Here is a 19,858-nt window from a genome sequence, read left to right as displayed (position 1 = left end):
GAAAATAAAGGTAGCAAAGATTAAAACTTAAACCTAAATTGCTAAAAAAAAAGCTTTCCAAGTACATTAATTACACAAAATTAAAAGCTGATAAAATGAAACTACTAAAAATTACCTGGGAAAATGATTGCAAATTAAGAGAAAGCTGACTTATTGATTTAAATATTATTTTTAACTGGGTTTTCAAAGGAAAACAAAAAGTTCTAAATATATTGTGTCATAATAATCCATGTACACATTTAAATATTATTGGGGAAATACAGGACAAAGTGTAGTTATGGTTAGACATGATTAAGATTGATAAATCATCCAGCCCAAATGATATTCCCCCACCTATGCTGAAGAAGCTATATTTAGTTATAGATAAACTATTATATCTTATATTTATTGTATCAGTGGCACAAGACTGGCAGAAAGGCAGATGTGAAGCAAAATCACACCCAGAAAATGACAAACCTGTAGGACTGACATTAATGATGCGTAAAATATTTAGGAATTGATTTTGGCACTGCAAGTATGGTACATAAGATTAAGACACTGAGACACTATAAACATGTAAATATGAGTTGATTACTGCCTGATGTGTAGGAAACAGAATATTTATTTTTCAAAAAAAGATCTTATTCATATTGATCTAAAGTAATTACTGATGTAAAGCAGAGATCAGTATTGGACCCTGACTTTTATTAAAAATGTTGTTGAAGGCCTAAGAAGTAAGGTTCATAGGTCCAGTTTTGAAGATGAAACTAAAAACTTTGTAAGATTAATGACACAAAAGACAGCAGCTCCCTGTGATGATTCAATGTAGAACAATGTTGAAAGTACCTTAGAATGCACATAGACCTTAAGACGAGTAGCAGTAGTGTCAGACAGCTACAGCAAGAGCTAATAAAATCTTGTGATGAATAAAATTGAGGATAAGTGAACATAATTTTACCATTGTATAAGTTACTGGTTGCATCTTGAAGATGAAAAACTCTTTTGGGAACCTGTATAAAAGGTCAAGAGACATACTGCTTAATAATAAAGAAATGGAGAGGTTAGAATTTAATAAAATATTTAGGTTGCTTACTTCGTAATTAATGAAGAGTCCTAAAGTGCTAGTAGCATGGGCTGGCTGGCATATTATAGCCTGGGGGCAAGTCTCGACTCAGCAGCCTATTAAGAATATTTTAATGGAAAAAAATTGCAGGTGGCCAGTGACCCAGGCCAAGGTAGCCCACTATGGGACTGGCTTGGGAGGGCAGATGCCCCATGGTCCCCAGCACAGCCTGCCCCTGACTAGTAGACAGAACTACATTAAGGAGCATAACACAGGTAACACACTGATTACTACATTGAAGGACAATGTTCGTTTAATGGTACTAATAATACTTCAATTGAAAAAAAATATTTGTCTGTTGTAACTGTAAGGCCTCTATTTATTAATTATTTTTTAAAATGTGGCGATAACACACTTATCTCAGTGATAGGAAATTGAAACAATTTATTATTAAAATATTGCCAAAGCAGCTGAGTCACACTAAGCTAACTAGCAGTACTTGCCAGCAAGGTTAAGGGTTTACTTGCCTCTTTGCTAGGCTAGTCTTGGGGCATATGTACATGCATGACCCGCCTAGCCGGGTCTTGCGCAGTGGAACTGAAATCCGTGGCTTGGGCTTTAAATTCCACTTAGTGAAGAAAAAATTAAAACAAAACAACTCCTGAGATGACGATAGTGAAAGGAGGATTGCGGCAGGACATGTCCCACTACGATCCTTTTTAAATAGGTTTATACATGCTTTAAATTAGGATTTTTTTCTGGAGAAAGGCAGCAAAACTCTTCACAAGTAGGGTCTACCGCCAGTGATAGCAGGACGTTAGCCTTTGATAGATCGGGAGAAAACACCCATTGGGGCTTTTCTATGTATAGTAAATAAGTAATTCTGAGATTGGGTCTCCAACAATACTTAGAGGAAACATTTAAACATTTTTTTTTTTTTAAAAAAGCTATCTGTTCTGGAATTGAAAGTCATCTGTGAAAGAATTCAAGCAAAATACATCTAGCCTAGAGTTAAATGTTTAGGAGGAATTCCTGAAGGATGAAAATGCGTTTAGTGTCATTGACAACAGTTTTAAACAGAAGCACTGTATAGAGGGTTACTTCCAGAAAAATAAATTGAAATGTGTGTCATTAAATATGTGATGCCAGCTCATACCACAGCAATGGCTTGTCTTTAGAAAGAAGCAATCATGTCATGGTGATTTAACCCCAATAGAAAAAAAACAAGCAACAAAGTACAGCAAAGAGGTCATATGAACCACACACTCAATTAAGTCCTAGTAGCAGGTGTTTCTGAAAGCACATTCCTGCAACATGGCCAGAAATTGTGAATATGTTAAATAGAAAAGGAAAATTCATTTTGCCAACATGTTCTAGACTACACACAATACATTAACAGAGATCACTCTGAAAATGTTCTACTTATAAATCAACACAATACCTTACTGTGATTTTCCATAAAATGACACCCTATACACCTATATCATGTGATATTTCAGTACTATATAGAACATCAGAAACCATATCTTACACTGTGCAAACATTCTCTACCTGTTGTAGGCTCTTGTCTCAGGTTCTGTAGAATAGGGAGGGGGCTGGCATGTTTCCTTTCCTCTTGCTTTTTCTTCCCATCTATAGTGAGGAGTTAAATTTAGTTCAGTAAAGTGTTTCTGTGCAGAGAGCTGATTTCATGAGCTACGACCTTCAGCTATTTCTACCGTGACACATACACATAGTATTAAAGGATGCGGTCTATTTATATAGACTTTCTCTGTGTAATTTTGTTTTTATAACTAGTGGCTTACAGTTCACACACCTGTGAACATCTACAGCAGACCAATGGTATACCATTGCATTTTGCACTTGTGTACTGTATGAAGATATAGATAGATAAGCATGCTTAAGTGTCAGGAATTACAGTTGTGAAAAAAAGTTTGTAAACATTTTAGTTATTCACAGTCCTGCATTAATTTGATATTTCTTCATCTAAATTCTAATAGTAAAGAGAAACTGAATATATAAATAATCCAACATTCAATCATTGTTGGGGAAAGTAGGTGACTTGCTAGGACACTTAGATAACCAACTACAATAAAGAGCAGGGGCCTGATTCATTAAGGATCTTAAATGAAGAGGATCCTTATTTCAGTCTCCTGGACAAAACCATGTTACAATGGAAGGGGTGTAAATGTGTGTTCTGTTTTGCACAAGGGTTAAACACTAACTGTTTTTTCATGTAACACACAAAAATTTGATAGCTTATTTGTACACTGAAATTTAAAGTTGATATGTGTGTGTTACATGAAAAAACAGTTAGTGTTTAACTTATGTGCAAAACAGAACACACATTTGCACCCCTTCCATTGTAACATGGTTTTGTCCAAGAGACTGAAATAAGGATCCTCTTCATTTAAGATCCTTAATGAATCAGGCCCCAGATTACTAAACAATCAGCTATGAGTTTGGCATTTCTATATTCAAAATTTCATTTATGGCACAGGTTTGTCCCCTCTCAAAATTTATTTATAAGGGCACAGATACAGAGTTTACAATACTGCAAATGAATATTAGGCATAAACTGATACTAAGTCAAAAAGGGGACATGGAGGACCTGAGTCATTAAGGCGAGCAAAGCAACAAAAGGAGTAATTTTGCACCTTGGCAAAACCATATTGCATTGGAGTGGGAGGTAAATTTAAATTGTGGGGAAGATTTATAGTTGTGGTAGGGCATGTCCTAGATCAATTTTAAATTTCGATGTAAAAATAAAGTTATCAGGTATTTATTTGTGTGCTACATGAAAAAACAGAGTATTTTCCTTACATGCAAAATAATGACTAATGTGCACCCCTTGCATTGTCATCTGGTTTGTCCAAGATCAAATTTACTCCCTTTTTGCCTTGCTCTCTTTAATGATTCAGAATGGAATGCTTAATACTCAACAATAAATATGCAACCAAGGAAATAAGACATTTATTCAGAATGCAATAAGAGAAAAATATTGGAAAACAGGACAAAAGCAATGAACACTATGTAATAAGACATGCAAAACAAGCCCACCCAATCCTTCCAATGAAAGAGAGTTACTCAAAATCTGGGTCTAGGTTGATCCACTAGCGACAAGACGTGATTCAAAAATAAACAAAGCCGACTTTGGGCATAGCTATTTTTTTTATTCAGTAACAGAGTTTGCACTTTACTCCCACTGCGAACATTTTTCATTTAACTCTCACCCTTGCTTGGAACTTGTGTACATTTCAGGAACATGTGTACATTTCAGGAACATGCATTATTTATGTTATATTTAGTAGTGTGCATTACACATTTATTTTTGTCTCTAAGCAGGTGGACATTATTATTATGTATATGGGAACTGGCATACTATGGCACTATTGGAATTTGAATAAGGTATTTATAGATTCTATATTTATATTATATAATTAATTCAATCTGGATACATAATGCAATTGCTATCAGTCTTGTGTTCAAATCTTTTTGCAAGGAGAAAAATACTCTGCACCCTTCACACTAAATTGAGTGCGATCCCTAAATGCACTTTCTCCATCCTTTCAATCTTATTTAAATAACCATGTCCTGTAAAACAAAATGTGGGTGCATAATTAGATTAATTTGTTCACCTAACCCACACTCAGCAAGGAAGGGTCAAAGCTTCTCCCATAAAAGCATGCACTTTCATGTGTAAAATTGGTAACATTTATGCAAAAACAGTATTTGCGGCGGGAAAGGTTCATTTTTTGCAGTTTTGAAAACTAGCCTTAGTGAATGTTGGGTTTAATAAAGATATAACAAGTAAGGTGTCACTTTTTAAGTTAAATTAATATAAGAATACAGATAATTGAAAGGGGTTCACAATCATTTTATGCCATAGATTTGCCCGTCAAGATGACCACGTCTACAAGTGTAGAAAAATTTGCACCTTTAGTAGGTGAAGCAAGGTGTTCCTCACTAAGGGCTAGATTTACTAAGCTGCGGGTTTGAAAAAGTGGGGATGTTGCTTATAGCTTTCATTTATTTAGAACCTTCTACAAAATGACAGCTAGAATCTGATTGTTTGCTATAGACAACATCCCCACTTTTTCAAACCCGCAGCTTAGTAAATCTAGCCCTAAGTGTTGGTTAAGTGCATGAGTTTAAAGATATTTGAAATTTAATTTCTCAGGGAGCAATTATACATGGGCGGGAATACCCAAGGTGCATTTTCAGGAGGTGTTGCCTGTTAGAGTAGGCACACAGCTCTTTACTCAATGCAAAAAGATTTTAATTGTCTGGATTGCGAAAGGTGTCAGAAACTCAACCTTGGCAAAATAATTTTATTGGTTTCCATTTTGCACCTTCCAGTTCAAATTTTGTAGGAAAGCATATTTCTAAGTGCACAAAAGGTCTGTTGTCAGTGGTGGAGAAAAAGGTGAAGGAACGCGTCAGTTTAGGAGATCTCACTGTGCCATCTGACACCCCATTGAGAGGGAGCATACTGCAGCTCATTTCTACACCCGAGATTTATCACCGGGAACCTAGATTACCTCAACCGTTTGTTCCAGTCCACAGGCGCTTCCCTCAGCTATGTTACGGCTTTGAGACTACAGTAATATCGGCATCTCCCTCCGGAGCTACGGATCACATTCAGTGTTCAGTGAACCAGTGTCCCACGTATCTTCAGCCCGCTTATGGGACTGACTTTTAGAACCAGGTCTGTATTACACATTGCTGATGTGGTGAGTGGGATAGACAATCTGGAGCGGAGCCTAGCCGTAGCTTGATGGTAATTTCTGACACTTACACCAGTTTCTGAGGAACATTAATTTTACCACGTTGGAGTGACTTTTTTCAATACAATTGAGGAATTATTAATTTGTTTTATTTGGTGTGGCCACACAGTCGTATCATATATTCCGTATTCTGAGTTTATTGGATCCATCTGATTGCGCAATAGCCGCACAGAATTCTCCACAAACTGTGGCACATTTATCTCACAATACATATTGTGTTTTTGTGCTGCCTCATACGTATTAGATCATCTCAGATTGTATTTGCCACCCGTATACTGCAGTTCATGTCACACGCTGGACTCCCGCTGTCTCCCCGGGAGCCGGCGCCTGTGTCCGCTGACCCCGGAGGCCTCCTCCACCAGGATCCCTCCTATTAAGTAAAAATCACTTACCTGGGTCCACGCCACTGCAACCATCCAGCGCTGTCTCTCCCCTTCTTCCGTTCGGCACTCAGTGGTTCTGCGCATGCGCAGAACTGTCTAGCTGTTTTCTGTGCTCTCACTGCCCTCTATTGGCTGCCTAATAGGAACTGCACTATATCTACCCCCTCTGACCAGAACTCAATGCTGGTTCTTTCAGTCAGTCCCTGATTTTAGTATTGGATACAGCTCCTGTGTTTTTGCTCTCCTCCGAGTTTCCAAGCTGCTATCTCTCCGGGAAAACCACCTCTAGGTGGCTACGCTACCGAAGTTCCGGTCAGCACCTCCAAGTGGCAACTTTATTCTATTTCTGCAAACCAGCTTCCGATTGACTACGTTGCAGTACTTCCCTGCTATTTCCACTCCCAAGTGGCAACGTTGCTGAACATTCCGGCTAATCACCTGTATCAAGTGGCAAGTCTATTCCTAACTGATTCTACGCTCCCTCTGTTATGGTTCACTGAGAACTTCCTTAGGGGACCGTGACCTGCAAGTGGAAGCCGCAAAAGTCCATATTCCCTTGCGGGAATCACTGGTGAACACCTTTCACTTGTTAGCCTCCGCGCCCCTAGCGAGAGTAACCCCAATCCCAGCTGAACTACCAGGATCCGGTTGAAAACCCTCTGGTAAACGTGACCATTCATATATATTTTTATATTACACTGGCCAGTGACTCTTATGTATTGATTTGTTTTTAGCAATAAATTGTTATATTTTACCTCATGGATCATTTGTGGGTGGTGTTTGTACCAGTTATCAGTGCTGATTTTTGTGTTTTTGATCAATTCTGAAAGATGTCCATTATCTGGCTGGCGGACACAAACACTATCTGTTTTCTACATAGAGAGAGACTCACAGCTCTTAACATATCATGTGAAGGCAGAGGCGGAAGAAGGAGGAAGATGATGTCACAGTGAAAACAGAGCTAAGGAAGGGTGTGCCAAAGCCTCTCTGCTCACTACATCATATGCCATTGGTCTGTGATTGCCATGGTAGCCCAAGACACTTAGGAAAATCTAAAGAATTATCAAACAATAATAGCACTCTAAAGACCAAGCTACTTCTCAAAGCTTGCCACAGTTATTTATAGAGATGAGCGGGCTCGGATTATCGCAATCCGAGCCCACCCGAACAGTGTGGATCCGAGCACTGTTCGGGTATTTCCAGCGGAGAGAAACAATGAAAACGAGGCTCTGACTCCAAATCCCGCCGACGGATCTCGCGATACTCGGATTCTATAAATTTCCTGCTTGCCGCCACCATCTTCAGTCGGGCATTGATCAGGGTAGCGTGAGGTTGGGTTTTTAGTGGTGCTGTGTCCTTCTCCTCTGTCCTGCTGAGTCCAGTGGTGCTTTGTCCAGTGCTCTGTCCTGCTGAGTCCAGTGGTGCTGTGTCCTGTGCTCTGTCCTGCTGAGTCCAGTGGTGCTGTGTCCTGTGCTCTGTTCTGCTAAGTCCATTGTTCTAAAAAAATTCTACAAAAATACTAAAAAAAAATATAATTTTTTTTTAAAAAAAGTATAAAAAAATTCTACTGCAATATTTAACTATGTTCACTCTTCCTGCAGTCCAGAAATATTAGTACTGCAATAATAAACTACGTTCACTGTTCCTGCAGTCCAGAAATATTAGTACTGCAATATTAAACTACGTTCACTGTTCCTGCAGTCCAGAAATATTAGTACTGCAATATTAAACTACGTTCACTGTTCCTGCAGTCCAGAAATATTAGTACTGCAATATTAAACTACGTTCACTGTTCCTGCAGTCCAGAAATATTAGTACTGCAATATTAAACTACGTTCACTGTTCCTGCAGTCCAGAAATATTAGTACTGCAATATTAAACTACGTTCACTGTTCCTGCAGTCCAGAAATATTAGTACTGCAATATTAAACTACGTTCACTGTTCCTGCAGTCCAGAAATATTAGTACTGCAATATTAAACTACGTTCACTGTTCCTGCAGTCCAGAAATATTAGTACTGCAATATTAAACTACGTTCACTGTTCCTGCAGTCCAGAAATATTAGTACTGCAATATTAAACTACGTTCACTGTTCCTGCAGTCCAGAAATTTTAGTACTGCAAAATTAAACTACGTTCACTGTTCCTGCAGTCCAGAAATTTTAGTACTGCAAAATTAAACTACGTTCACTGTTCCTGCAGTCTAGAAATTTTAGTACTGCAATATTAAACTACGTTCACTGTTCCTGCAGTCCAGAAATATTAGTACTGCAATATTAAACTACGTTCACTGTTCCTGCAGTCTAGAAATTTTAGTACTGCAATATTAAACTACGTTCACTGTTCCTGCAGTCCAGAAATATTAGTACTGCAATATTAAACTACGTTCACTGTTCCTGCAGTCCAGAAATTTTAGTACTGCAATATTAAACTACGTTCACTGTTCCTGCAGTCCAGAAATATTAGTACTGCAATATTAAACTACGTTCACTGTTCCTGCAGTCCAGAAATATTAGTACTGCAATATTAAACTACGTTCACTGTTCCTGCAGTCCAGAAATATTAGTACTGCAATATTAAACTACGTTCCAGTATATAAATAAACTGCAGTCCAGAAATATAATATAATGGAGTACAAAAATTTGGAGGATAAAGTAGGGAAAGATCAAGAACCACTTCCTCCTAATGCTGAAGCTGCTGCCACTAGTCATGACATAGACGATGAAATGCCATCAACGGCGTCTGCCAAGGACGATGCCCAATCTCCTAGTAGAGGGCATGTAAAATCCAAAAACCCAAAGTTCACTAAAATTAGCAAAAAAAGGAAATTAAAATCATCTGAGGAGAAACGTAAACTTGCCAATATGCCATTTACGACACAGGGTGGCAAGGAACGGCTTAGGCCCTGGCCCGTGTTCAGGACTAATGGTTCAGCTTCACCCAAGGATCTAAGCCCCCCTCCTCTTCCCCCTCAAAAAAATTTAAGAGAGTTAAGCTGTCATCAACAACACAGCAAACTACTCTGCCTTCTAAACAGATGGCATCACAAATCCCCCAGGCGAGTCCAAGGGTGTTGGTGGTTTGCGAAGCCTGACCTTCCCATCACTGGGAAGAGGTGGCTCCTTCCACCATTTGCAGCACACCCTCTGCATATGCTGGAAGGATCACCCACAGTCCAGTTACAGATTTGGCTAATGAAGGTGTGAATGTTGTACACCGGGAGGAGGATATTGATGTAGCTGGCGCTGATGAGGAACTTGACGAGGAGGATGCTGATGTGGTTATCTTAAATGAGGCACCAGGGGGGGAAACAGTTGTTGTCCATGGGAAGAAAAAGCCCATCGTCATGCCTGGCCAGAAGACCAAGAAATCCACCTCTTTGGTCTGGAATTATTTCTATCCCAATCCGGACAACAAATGTATGGCCATATGTACCTTATATAAAGCTTAAATAAGCAGGGGTAAGGATCTTGGCCACCTAGGGACATCATCCTCCCTTATACGTCCCCTGAATAACCTTCGTAAATTTGTGTTTATTTCAGGAACTGTGGCTAGGACCGTCAGCAGTCCAGGGACACATAAATCCATTGGTCCTGTTGTATCCACACCAGCAACACCCTCCTCGTCAATTTCCTCCTCTATCTCGATTGTAGGCCATGTCACCGGTATGACTGAGTCCTCTTCAATCCGGGATTGTTCCGGAGGATCCTGCAGCGATACGCCTACTACTGCCGCTGCTGCTGTTGCTGCTGGTAGTCGGTCATCTTCCCAGAGGGGAAGTCGTAGAGACCGCTACGTCTTTCACTAAACAATTGACCGTACAACAGTCGTTTGCCATGAGCACGAAGTACAACAGTAGTCATCCTATGGCAAAGCGGATAACTGTGTCAATAACAGCTATGTTGGTGTTAGACGTGCGTCCGGTGTCCGCCATCAGTGGAGTGGGATTTAGACGGTTGATGGAGGTATTGTGTCCCCGGTACCAAATCCCGTCGAGATTCCACTTCACTAGGCAGGCGATACCCGGGATGTACAGAGAAGTACGAAAATGTGTCCTCAGTGCTCTGAAAAATGCGGTTGTACCCACTGTCCACTTAACCATGGACATGTGGACAAGTGGTTCAGGGCAAACTAAGGACTATATCACTGTGACAGCCCACTGGGTAGATGCATCGACTTCCGCAGCAACAGCAGCAGCTGCATCAGTAGCAGCATCTCCCAAATGCCTGCTCGTTCCAAGGCAGGCAACGTTGTGTTTCACTGGTTTCAGTAAGAGGCACAACGCTAACAACCTCTTAGAGAAACTGAGAGAAATCATTTTGCAGTGGCTTACCCCACTTACACTCTCCTGTGGTGTCGGACAACGCCAGTAACATTGTGCGGGCATTACATATGGGTAATTTCCAACACATGCCATGTTTTGCCCACACAATAAATTTGGTGGTGCAGCATTACCTGAAGAGTGACAGGGGTGTGCAGGATATACTTGCGGTGGCCCGCAAAATTGCTAGATACTTTCGGCATTCTGCCACTGCCTACCGAAGACTCGAGCAACATCAGAAAAGCCTGAACCTGCCCTGCCATCACCTCAAACAAGAGGTTGTGACGCGCTGGAACTCCACCCTCTATATGCAGCAGAGGATGAAGGAGCAGCAAAAGGCCATTCAAGCCTACACAGCCACCTACGACATAGGCAATGGAGTGGGGATGCGCAGAGGGACCGGTGATTGTGGAGTCCAGCGGGGACGAATTGATAATGTGTGAGGATGAGGAAGTATACACTGAAGGGGGCGAGGAATCAGAGGATGAGGATGAGGACGACATCTTGCCTCAGTAGAGCCAGTTTAGTTTGTACAGGGAGAGATGAATAGCTTTTTTTGTGTGGGGGACCCAAACAAACCAATCATTTCAGCCACAGTTTTGTAGGCCCTGTCGCTGAAATGATTGGTTTGTTAAAGTGTGCATGTCCTATTTCAACAACATAAGGGTGGGTGGGTGGGCCCAAGGACAATTCCATCTTGCACCTCTTTTTTTTCTTTGCCAGGTCGTTTTGGGGGGGTCCAAACAAACCAATCATTTCAGCCACAGTTTGGTAGGCCCTTTCGCTGAAATGATTGGTTTGTTAAAGTGCGCATGTCCTATTTCAACAACATCAGGGTGGGTGGGAGGGCCCAAGGACAATTCCATCTTGCACCTCTTTTTTTTCTTTGTCAGCTCGTTTTGTGGGGTTCCAAACAAACCAATCATTTCCGCCACAGTTTTGTAGGCCCTGTGGCTGAAATGATTGGTTTGTTAAAGTGCGCATGTCTTATTTCAACAACATAAGGGTGGGAGGGCCCAAGGACAATTCCATCTTGCACCTATTTTTTTTTGCATTATGTGCTCTTTGGGGCCTAGTTTTTCAAACTGCCATCCTGTCTGCCACTGCAGTGCTACTACTAGATGGGCCACGTGTTTGTGCCGCCCACTTGTGTCGCTTAGCTTAGACATCCAGCTACCTCGGTGCAACCTTTTGGCCTAAAAACAATATTGTGAGGTGTGAGGTGTTCAGAATAGACTGGAAATTAGTGGAAATAATTGTTATTGAATGTTATTGAGGTTAATAATAGTGTAGGAGTGAAAAAAAACTGGATTTTAGCACTTTTTATGCTTTTTAAAAAAAAAAAATCAGAACCCAAAACCCTAAATCAGAAACAAAACCTTGAGTGGGGTGTTTTGGCAAAACCAATCAGAACCCAAAACCTCAAGCTAATCAGAACCCAAAACCCAAAACACGAAAAGTGGCCAGTGCACACCCCTAGTTATTTACCTATTTTTTTTTATGGGTTTGATGCTTTAATTTAAGATAAAAATGAAGCTAAATCAAGCAGCACTTTGGGATGAAAATGAGAAGTTTAAATTAATGAATATGGTTATCCTGAAGTGGAAATAACTTGGAATTTGTAGTGATTTTTTTAAGATTTTGTGTTCTCTGTTTTAAGAAGTAGAATCGCTAGTTAATAGAGTTGGAAAATCATATTCTTGGTCCCCACCCTTCATTTAGCTCTTGTGAGAGGAGAGCCAAATGTGGAGAAACTTTTGCTGCTCACTATTACATAGCAACTGTGACCATGAACAAAAATTTGGGGGCCCTATAAATAAGAAAAAAAGTTATTTTCTTTATGTATGGGGCAGATTAGTTAAATCCTTGGATTTGCTCCTTCTTAATGATTGTGATAGTATATTGACATGATATACTATGGGATTAAGGACAGCAATAGTTGCATGTTATGAAGATATGGAATATTTCACATATAGTTTCAATAGTTCCAGATTCCTTTTCATATTGAAATGTTGCAATTAGCGATGAGTGAATCAAATCATCCAAACTTGAAATTTGTATACATTTCTTAAATTTCGTCAAACTGGATCAGTTCAAAAATCAGACCTAATGCAGACGCAAAAAGGTGAATGAATAATGACTCTGTAGAATCAAACCAGGGTTCCAAGTGTAAAATTTTGTGCTTTGTAAACACCTTTTGTTTTCTGAAAGAATGGGATAGGTGAGTTGCAAAATAATTACATTTCATACCTCACTACAAGTCTGACAGTCAGGTGGGCCATTTAGATATACCCATGATCTTCATCTAACAAATACAACAATGGGGAAGCAGGTTCCAAGGTAATGTGATATCCTATATTGTACTTGAGATAGATGTTTGATATTTTAAATGCTTGTATTTCCAGCTGAAATATCATGGTAGGCAAAATTGCACATTATCCATTAGGTCATCTGCCAGTATTGCATCAAAAAACATTTGCATGCTAAAAGGTTTGAAATACTGGCTCCAACAATTGACAGTGACTAAAGTTTCCCCCAACTGCAAAATATTCACAATTACAGTTCCCATATATATTGTGCATATTAAAGAAAAAAACATGAGTACTGTTTCGATTTCAATAACACATGTATTCATGTTCCATCCTGTTAACGTTTTACCTGCTCACTACATGTTGATTGTGCATAGTTGGTATTGAAAATAAATATTGGTTGGAAGAAAAACTCTTGCATCCTTGCAGTGCAGTGATATACCAAAATGCTCAACTTGCAGAATAGGTGTCATGAATCTACTAGGATTAGTGGGATCCTTCTGGGTATCAGCTGGGATTGACAGTACTTCTCCCAGGAGCGCGGAGTCTAACAGAGCTGAAGGCGGAATGTTTTCGCCAGGGATTAACGCAAGAGAATTTGGGCTTTGCGGCTTCCACCCTGCAGGTCACGCCCCTCTATGGAAGTTACCAGTGAGAGGTGTCGGAGAACCGAGCACCAGGTAGTGAAGGTAGACACCAGGTGGTAAATGTATTAACATGCGGGTTCTTCAACACCCGCGTGTTCAGCGTCTTCGGCGACTAAATTTAATGCAGCGCCGCTTTAAATTTAATCGCCGAAGACGCTGGACATGCGGGTGTTGAAGAACCCGCATGTTAATACATTTACCCCCAGATTGCCACTAAGGAGTGGATTTGTTGAGCGATGATCTGTAGCAGCACACTTGGAGAGATAGAGAGCGATGATCTGCAACAGTTACCTCTAAGGAGTGGATATAGTGAGCGATGATCTGTGGCAGTACACTTGGAGAGATAGAGAGTGATGATCTGCAACAGTTACCACTAAGGAGTGGATATAGTGAGCGATGATCTGTGGCAGTACACTTGGAGAGATAAAGAGCGATGATCTGCAACAGTTACCACTAAGGAGTGGATATAGTGAGCGATAATCTGTGGCAGTACACTTGGAGAGATAGAGAGCGATGATCTGCAACATTTACCTCTAAGGAGTGGATATAGTGAGCGATGATCTGTAGCAGCACACTTGGAGAGATAGAGAGCGATGATCTGTGGAAGTTACCACTAAGGAGTTGATCTGATGAGCGATGATCTGCTGCAGTACACTGGAGAGATAGAGATCCAGAGGCAGACTAAGGAGCTGCTTCCAGGCCAGGAGTCTGATGAGAAGAACCAGCACAGAGAGGTGAGGGAAGGAACCTTATAAAAGAGTGCAAATAACAGACTGCCAATGGGAGAGCAGGAAAGGTAAGAAAGGTGAGACAGTTTCTGTGCATGCGGAGAGCCACCGCAGACATGACAGCCGGAGGAGAGCGGGGAATCAGGAGACAGGTAGGCGCGCCGGCTCCCGGGCTGCAGCCGTGGGAGACCTGCGTATGACAATAGGTTATCAGATTTGCCTATGTGTCGATAACCACGAAGAGCTTGAAGTGGTTTTGATACCCATTGTCTGATCTGTCTTTTATGTTTCAGACAGAGCCTCAGCAAACCATGATAATTCCAGGGGGTTATTTATTTAAGATGAAATTAAAAAAATAATAAAATAAACATAATAAAAGAAATTCAAACAATCAAATAGTCTAAAGTCCACCAACTCACTAAAACACAAAAACAAATCACCATGTATGGGTTTGCACACCAAAATGGTGATGTTTCCAGAGGAGTGGAGGTTGCACTGGCCACTGGAAGGAGTTGGGTGAAGGCGTTCCAAATAGTGTGCTTAGCTTTGCGCAGCAGTGAAAATGAGATTTCCTTATGTAGATGCAAATATAAATGAGATAAAACGGGTGTAGAGAGCACTTTTGAGAAAGAGAGAGAACAAAGGCTTTGGGGTGGAAAAAGGCACTTTCATTAATGTTGCTTTAAGCTGACTTGTGTCTTTGTGAATTTCGTGATTGAATTTGGCAAATTGAATTTTGGAACGAGAACCCATTTCTAGTGGTAATTTAGAAAATTTACCCCATGTATATTGTGTTTTGTGTCTTTGTGAATTTCGTGATTGAATTTGGCAAATTGAATTTTGAAAGGATAACCCATTTTGTGTGGTAATTTAGAAATTTTACCTCATTAATTTGGAACATGATGCAGATCATGGATATTCTTTTTATCTCCATTCTGTCAGGAATCCTGTATTTAGATGCAGAATGCAGAACTCAGTATCTATATATTCACTTCACAGTGTGGCAAGTGCTGCTGATACGAGTTCAGTGAGATGCATTGAGGTCCCTGCCTCTGACATCACAGGGACAGGGAGTTGAACTCCAAAACAGCAGAAGATTTCTAGGTGAATGCTGTAGATTTCAATGCAACCTAACTTTGTAACAGCGCCATCTTAACAACATTATGGGCCCCCGGGGAAAGCAGTGCACCGGGGCCCCTATAGATATAGATATAGATATATAGATGTATACAGATACAGATATAGATATAGATATATAAAGAGAGATAGATAGATGTACTTGCTCAGTGACCCTTGTAGGTCTTTTTTGCAGGTTTTTTTCTTTTGCAGGATTATTTATTCTCATTAAGAGCCGTGCCTATGGGGCCCCCTTGCCCGTGGGGCCCCCGGGCAGCTGCCCATCGTGCCCAATGGAAAAGATGGCCCTGCTTTGTACAGCTTTTGACTGCAAATTCCCTTACAAACTTGGGGGCCTATTTATCAAAGTATCCCCCCCCTTGAAAATCCCCGAAAATGCTGTTTTCGGGGCTTTACCGGTAAAATCATTATGTTTTAAGCTAGCATATCTCCAATATCTGCTGCTTTGCACCTGTTACCGTTTATCTGAGTGCTCCCCATAACAATGTATGGGGAGCACTCAGTATCGCTATGTATTAAAGTCTAGCAATTGAAATCTTTCTCAATTTCTACATGAAAATGTACGCCATCTGAAGCTGGCGTACATTTTCATAAGTGAAAGTTTTCTCACCTATCAGCTCAGCAGAGCTGGACGGCGTCTGTTTGGAGGGGTGGAGGGATTTGATCCCTCCCAGTCACATGCCAGAGTTCACCAGAGTTCACTGTTCTGGTCACTGATTCCGAGAGACAGATTACCTCTGCTATTATCTCTGCTATTAACTACAGTACAGATATTGTAAGCAAATAAAGCATTCATTTAGTTAACTTTATGTTATTTTTCCAGACCTTTATTTTTTTTTTTACCATGAAATATACCCATCTAGTTTAATGTACATTTTATTAAACATAAATATTGTAGAGCTTCATTCATTAATTTACTGATGCTTCAGTAATGCTGTCCGTCTCACAAGAAACACAGACATTGGGAGATGAAATGCCTGGCATTTACAGTCAGCGCATGGGCAGTAAAGAAAACAAACATAAGAGAAGATCACTGCAGCTTTCAAGAAGGAGATAAGACTGCGATACACTGGTGAGTCACTTCTCAGGGACAGCAGGTTATCGGCACTGCTGTCCCTGAGATTTTTTTTAATACATAGCAGTTACTTTTCAATCCTTATCAAGGAGATAAGGATTGAAAAGTTTCAACTGAAAAAACGAAGGGTCATAAATAGACCCCTTGGACACATCAACATCTGCAGCAGCCATTCAATTTCTGTGATTCAAGAAGCCTTGATGATGCTCCATGGGAATCCCTGGATGGCAGTGCCTATGTCTTGTTTGGAAATGACTTCTCCTGGCTGCAGACAAGAAAAGGATGCCTTTCAAAAGGCTGCCTCCATAAATGTTGTTGAAAGCAATGAACAATGGAATATCCATGTAAGAACACTCCTTACTCAAGTGACACCAACCAAAAAAGACAAAATGAAGGACTCTTTCAAATTTGATCCTAGCATTTTCTATCATGCGTCACAAGCAGACAACAATACTCCTGCTGGTCAGGAGTCTGAAAAGTATTCAATACTCCTGAAATCTAGAAAATGGGTTTATAGATTATTTAATGCAGCACACAACACAGCATAATAAACATAATATAAATGTTATTTTAAAAGAAGGAGAGGTAATAAATTTGATTGCAGCTCATTATCATTATTCTTCTTTGGTATGTTTCATCACAGCTACTGGAGCCGTAACTGTAGTACATTTATAAAGACATTTTGTTTGCCAATTGTTTCTTTATTATGGATGTTGAGCAAAGAAGCACTCACGTTATACAGATAAAATTCATCAGTGGTGCTCAAACCCAGTCCTCAAGAACTATCAACAGGTCATGTGTTCAGGATTTCTGCTGTTAAAATAGGTGGGATAATTACTCACTCAGAAAAATAGATTAATTTACCTGTGCACGACTAAAGAAATCCTGAAAACATGAACTGTTGGTAGATCTTGAGAACTGAGTTTGAGCACCTCTGAAATACATGTTGTTCAGGGTAGAGAGATGAACTTCTGTCTGTGTATTATCTGAACAACACTCTTATCAACCATATTGACTTACTATTGGATTTTCAGAAGTGTGCAGCTATGCCCACCTGTGTTCCTATTTGAAGACTGAGAAAATATACAAAATTATTAAGGATTGTTATTATATATAATTCTATGAATGGGATCATAATATTAAATAGCGAAAGGTTATTCATTGGTATGAATGCAACTTATCTTATTATTTAGAAATGGAGTCCAACTTTTTAGGTGTATTCATTACTAATTGATGCTTTGTTAAAGATCCATGGGTTGTACTAATTATTTCACTTATCTGGAAAATCTGCACAGTTAGGGTTCCCTGAGGACTGGATTTTGGAAACACTGGCATAGAGATTTGTTTGGGCATTTATTTTAATATATGGCTTAATAATGGCCTGATTAATTATTCAGGCCACCTTAGGCTCATACACTATTTTTATCATTATCATTAACCTTTTTTTATCGGGTGCCACATGAGGTCCACAGCACTGTACAAAGGGCAAATAACTAGACAGTACTAGGTATAACAGTACAATACAGTAAACAAATAACACTGCAACTCTTAAGACAGCTACTGGAGTGCAAGGGATATATTCAGCACAGGCTGACACCTGTGCTCATTAGCGTGGGCAAAACTAATAGGTTTAGAGCCACTGAAAGAGGTACAGAGATAATGGAGGATTGAAGTCAGCAGAAGGAGGGAGTGCGCAGCGTAGCTGGTGAGCAAACGTTGTAGGTAATGAGAACAGAAGGGAAGAGGGTCCTGCTCACTAGAACAAACTAAAAGGAAAGTGGCTGACAAATGGTTAACACATGGTTGTGAGCTAATGTAAGTGGCTCTGAGGGCAAGAAGCAAGAGTGGGAGAGATGGAGGATGAAAGATTGTGAGGTATACTACATGGTGAAATGGTTAAGTGGAGGACTGGTAAGATTTTCTAAACAGGTGGGTTTTTAGTAGGTGAAAATAAACGTGTCTTTAATTTAAAATTTTGCTTCTTCTGGGCTTTTTAAAAGGGTCACAGCAATATTTGTCATGCCTGCACCTGTCACCATCCTTGTCTCTCCCACTCGTTTTTCCTCAAGTGTCTTTTTGAGGATGACTGGTTGTCTTCAGTCTTTAGCAATGGAATATGTCAATATTAAACCTTACTAAAATCTTAGTACATTTTTCTTTCATATTTTCTTTTTTTTTTACTGCAGCTTAATCAGCCGAATGGATAATCAGGACCTTGGCCTAATGAGCAACTACTATGTGTATATTTAACCTGATGTATTAGTATTGGATATTTTATTAATTATATTTTGTACTTGCTTGCCTTCATGGATTGAGTAAACTGCTTTTACTGTATATGCACATGTTCAGTGGCTAGATATTAATATATTACTCACTTTGTTTTATTGTACATCAATAGAAGTACAGTATTATTGAACTGGGAAACATATTTTAATTAAAGTTGGAATGTATTATAGGAAATATATTACACACATTGTATTGGGAGATTGATACTATTTTATTTATTGCAATTATTATAAAATACTTGCTTTTGGGACATATGTTTTTTTCATGTTCCTGGTAGGCGCTGCTAACAAAAGGGAATAATTGATTTTATATGCAGCTACCACACAGTTTATAAAATATAGAAAGACCTGCTTGCTTTGGAAAGAAATATTTGATTTAGTTCTCTGTGCACTACTAATTTGGTAGGCTACTGCATGTTGCATAGCTATATATAGAATTAAGATGAAAATGGAAACCAAAATTAAATAAAAACGCTAATTGAGAACTTGCATACAATAAATGTGATAGTTTGCTAATTGTTTATTAAATCTGAATTGGTAAGAAAGTGTAAAACAGATTGAATTATCTTGGCATGTGTCCAATGATTAAATGATTATATTGTTACATAGTAAGGCTGAATAAGGAGACAAGTCCATCAAGTTCAACTTTCTACAAATTCTAATTGAAATGATCCAGAGGACGGCAAAACAATATCCCCATTGTGACAGTTGCCAAATTAAGCTCATAGGGGGAAAATATTCTTTCCTGATCCCAAAAAATGGCAATTGGGATTTCCTAGCTCAACCACCCAGTTATGTCCTCTACGATATATAGTTATAGATACCTTTTCTTTTAAGAAAGTCTTCCAATCCTTTATACATTTTTGTTAGCGATTTTGCCATCACCACCTCATTTGATAAGAAATAACACAACTTAACCACTCTTACATTAAAGAGCCTCTTCCTATAAAGTTAGTGAAACAGGCTTGTCCTCCTGGTTCATATACAAAAAATTTGTTAGAAAAATATTTTTATTGACCTCAAACATATTAAACAAACCTAGGTTTTCTTACCTCTGTTTATAATTTAACCTTTCAGTTCCCTTTATTAATGAGTTTGCCTGCCTCTGAACAATCTTGAGTTCTCTGGTGTCCTTCTTTCAGTGA

The 19,858-nt window shown here is 39.5% G+C and overlaps 1 protein-coding gene across 4 annotated transcripts in view; it reads right to left on the bottom strand.

Annotated features, from left to right (window-relative positions):
• The window catches only part of C6H10orf71 (chromosome 6 C10orf71 homolog), an 86,785-nt gene that overhangs the window by 48,507 nt on the left and 18,420 nt on the right, over positions 1-19,858 (bottom strand). For 2 of the 4 annotated variants that reach the window (XM_075217170.1, XM_075217169.1), the window contains exon 2: positions 2,594-2,674. The exons of 1 other annotated variant lie outside the window; for it this stretch is intronic. The gene's annotated coding sequence lies outside the window, so the exon portion shown is untranslated. Of the gene's footprint in view, positions 1-2,573; positions 2,675-19,858 lie in introns of all 4 variants that reach the window. One more of the 4 variants, XM_075217171.1, reaches the window with a different exon arrangement.

This window comes from Mixophyes fleayi, chromosome 6 (genome assembly GCF_038048845.1).
Source record: "Mixophyes fleayi isolate aMixFle1 chromosome 6, aMixFle1.hap1, whole genome shotgun sequence".
Taxonomy (NCBI): Eukaryota; Metazoa; Chordata; class Amphibia; order Anura; family Limnodynastidae; genus Mixophyes; species Mixophyes fleayi.
Note: the sequence above shows the minus strand (reverse complement) of the source record. Positions and strands in the feature narration are given on the sequence as shown.